General features: G+C 39.4%; 1 protein-coding gene across 1 annotated transcript in view; it reads left to right on the top strand.

Moving 5' to 3' along the window:
* LOC106883679 (uncharacterized) overlaps window positions 1–4,153 on the top strand; it is a 15,667-nt gene that overhangs the window by 5,855 nt on the left and 5,659 nt on the right. The window lies entirely within an intron of this gene.

The following is a 4,153-nucleotide window of genomic DNA, read 5'->3' as shown; positions in this document are numbered from 1 at the left end:
GTGTGTGTGTGTGTGTGTGTGTGTGTGTGTGTGTGTGTGATATATATGCAGGTGTGGCTGTGTGGTAAGTAGCTTGCTTACCAACTACATGGTTCTAGGTTCAGTCCCACTGCATGGCACCTTGGGCAAGTCTCTTCTACTATAGCCTCAAGCTAACCAAAACCTTGTGAGTGGATTTGGTAGACAGAAACTGAAAGAAGCCTGTCGTATATGTGTGTGTGTGTGTGTGTGTTTGTTCCCCGCCCCAGCATCGCTTGACAACTGATCTTGGTGTGTTTACATCCCAATAACTTAGCGGTTCAGCAAAAAGAGACCAATAGAATAAGTACTAGGCTTGCAAAAATTATGTTCTCTATTAGTTATCACACAGATATATTTTAACCTCTCTTCATCAGCTAATTCCAGCATCAGTTCTGGAAATAAACAGTTGCTCTGTTCTGAAACATTAAACCATTCCAGCAATTTCTATTTCTAGTTCACTCCTCTCTCTCTCTCTCTCTCCCTTTCTCTCTCTCTCCCTCCCTTTCTCTCTTACACACACACACATATGCATGCACATACACACGTGTACACATATGTACAAATACGCACACACATGTACATATATGCTCTCATGTGCACACAAGTACACACAAACACATACACATGCATACATATACACATTTATAGGTACAAGCATGTACACACGCACACATGCATACACACGCACGCACATGCACACACACACAGACACACACGCACATGTAGAAAGTGTCTCGCTGGGCCTTAAATATACGAGAAAGTAAAAAGCAGAGAAAAGGGGTCAGAAACTTTGAAATCAAGGATGATCAATAAGGGGTCAAATTGTTCTCTGATGGAATATAAGAAGGACTGTGCCTTACATGTTGGTCATACAAGGGAGAGGGTAGGGGAGAGAGGGTATGGGTGAGGTGGTGGTAATGGTGTTGTGTGTGTGTGAGTGCATGTGTGTGTGAGTGCATGTGTATGTGTGCTTGCATGTATTGGTGCGTGTATGTGAGTGCATGTGCGCATGCTTGTGTGTGTGTGTGTGTATTTGCATGTGTGTGTGTGTTGTGCATGTGTATGTGTGTGCATGCATGCGTGTGTGTGTGTGTTTATTTTAAACTACACACACACATGCATAACATTTGTAAATGAATTTTGCATTACTTTCTATTTTGAGTCCCACTGAGTCAATCACCACACCTTTAAACTCATTAAGTATAAACGGCTGCGTATCTCACAGATCAGCACCACAATGGTTCTTTTCCCTTGAACTACAAGTACAATCCATCCATGAGTTTTCCGCACAATTTCTCTTTAACCAGTTCCACTCACATGGTTTGGGTCCATCGAAGGTTTTGGTAGAACATAGTTTCCAAAGGTGCCACAAAGTGAGATTGAACCTGGCACCTCACGATTATGAAGTAAACTTCTTAAGCATCTGGTAATCATTACATCTGTTAACATAGCTGCACACACACACACACACACACACACACACACACATTCACAAATACTTGCACACGTCGGACAGAATCAAGAGGGTCGACCATTAGACAGGTTTGTAGTTGCCAGAGTTGAAAGTTGGGGGGTGGGGTGGTTGAGAGCGAACAAGTGAATAAGTTCTGGCAACAACAACGACAGAACAACAGCAAAGGGAGGAGTGGGAAACACCCTTAAAGTGGTTCCCTTAAAGTGGTTCCCTTAAAGTGGTTCCCTTAAAGTGGAATTCTGAAGAGAATTGGTTTGCCAGAGAAATGGCAATATTGTTGCAAATAGGAATAGAAGAAATACATGAGGATTATATTATGGGTTGGGTTTGTAGTTGAAAGGAAGGAATGCTTAACCATTCCTTATCTTACCCAGAAAAATGGTAAATTAAAATCTGAGAAAACTCTCCAGTTTCTCAGAGGAGGTGACACAGGACTGCAGATGTGTCCAACCCATATCAGCGCATAAAATAAACATTAAGATATTGTTATACTACTGATGATGATGATGGTGTTGATGATGTTGACAATGATGATGGTAGTGGTTTTGATGATGATGCTGTTGCTGCTGCTGCTGCTGCTGCTGATGATGATGATGATGATGGTTAGAGAGATAAAGAAAGAAGGCAGGAGAAGAGATATTGAATTCTGCACCATCAAAATTAAAAACTAATCAAGCTTGCCATTCATTTTGACAGTCTCTGCTCACAAGATGTGTTTTTAATCATAATATTTTGTTTTTCAGTTGGTTTATCGATTACTTTGGTCTTTACTCAGGTTTATTGATTAGTTCAGCCTTTACACATTTTATCGATTAGCTTGGTCTTTAGATAACACTGCACAGTCAGTTGGTTTGTCTGTCTTCTTCTGTTTACTTTACATACAAACACTACACACTTCACAATCTGCATCAACCCATACACCACATATTGATGTTGTCACTGTCTTCCCCCCTCCCCCACCATCCTTCTACCATTGTCTCAACCATATTTACCTTAGCACCAGCTTTAACTCTATCTCTTGTGCTTGTTTTTTCTGTCTGTCTGTCTCCCACAGCCGAGTCTCATGTAGACATGCAAAGATACACCAAGACATATGGAAGCTGTGACTCCGTAAAGTAGTTTACGTCTTCAATAACTTCCATTCCCATTTACAATGATTTATAAGATTACTAAATTGACACACAACACTTGACTGCTACTTAAGGAATAAACAGTGAGCAGACTCCTGCAATGTTAGTCAATACATTTCAGTAAATACTTGATGGGGATAACCAGGCAGGGGTTGGTTAAACATAACAATGGTTATAATGACAGCCATGATGATGATGATGATGAAATTAGAATAACAAATAACCTCTCCACAATTGTATCTCTAAGTTTACATTACTATACAGGTGTCACTTTGTATTAGTATAGAGCAATTGCACCCAAAATGTACCCCAGTAACACTGATGTACTGCAACATGTAGCTAAACGTGTTACGACATATACGTAAGTGTACTACAGAAATAATTAAACATAAATTGTAGCTGAAAGCAGTGGTGGGAAAATAAACAAACTTTAGGTTAGTTTCAATATGTTTGTGGCATTTTTTAACTTCTAAAGGCAAATTGACTGCAAATTATGGAGAAAAAAAATCTCTCTTTATGGTAATAAGTGTAAGATAAAAAAAAAAAAAACACAATTGTCAGTCCAGTGGCTCCCTCTAGTGGACCCTTGAGGCATTTCTGAAATGTTATGCTGTCTTCAATAGGGAATAGTTTTTACACCTATTAGCATAAAGTGAGAATTTTTCCCTCTATGATAATCTGCAGTGAATTCGCCTTTCAAAGTTAAAATATCTCACAAACATATTTGAATAAAGTTTGTTTTTAGAAATAACAGATTATAATTAAAATAATGGAAAGTCAGAATCAAAATGTAGTGAATTGTGAATGCAAGTGGTGGTGGTGGGGGTGTTGGTAAGACAAGTTGTTGGGGAGAGATTTGCAGGGACAGAATATGTGAAAGGGTATAGGCGTAAATGGCATGCCTTTAGGACCTCAATTTTACTTACATGGACAAATCTCTGTGTGTATTTATGTGTGTTCATGTATATATATATGTACGTATATGAAATATATATCTATCCTTAATAACAGTTGATGATGATGATGACTGTTTACTCACTCGTGGTTGGCGTTAGGAAGGGCATCCAGCCATAGAAACCATACCAAAGCAGGCATCGAGCTGGCAGAAGTGTTAGCACGCCGGGCGAAATGCTCAGTGATATTTCGTCTGTCTTTATGTTCTGAGTTCAAATTCCGCCGAGGAACTTATGAGTGGATAAGTTGATGACGTCAGCTCCTGTACTCAAGGGGTACTTGAATTTGAACTTAGAACACAAAGAACCAGAAGAAGTGCTGTTAAGCTTTTTGTCTGATTCATTTTGTTGATTCTGCCAACTCACTAACTTATAATAGTAATGATGATGATGATGATGACGATGACGATGACGGGCAGCCACAACGAAGCTATAAAAAAAAACAAAAAAGTAATTTTTACATCTGACGGGCAAAGGGGAACAACTGTGTCTGGAAGAGCAGAAACAGTAACAATATAGAGGAGAAATAATGGGGGGGGGGAAATGATGGTATAAGAAGGTGTGTGAGTGGTGGT

Source organism: Octopus bimaculoides, chromosome 10, assembly GCF_001194135.2.
Source record: "Octopus bimaculoides isolate UCB-OBI-ISO-001 chromosome 10, ASM119413v2, whole genome shotgun sequence".
NCBI lineage: Eukaryota > Metazoa > Mollusca > Cephalopoda > Octopoda > Octopodidae > Octopus > Octopus bimaculoides.
Note: the sequence above shows the minus strand (reverse complement) of the source record. Positions and strands in the feature narration are given on the sequence as shown.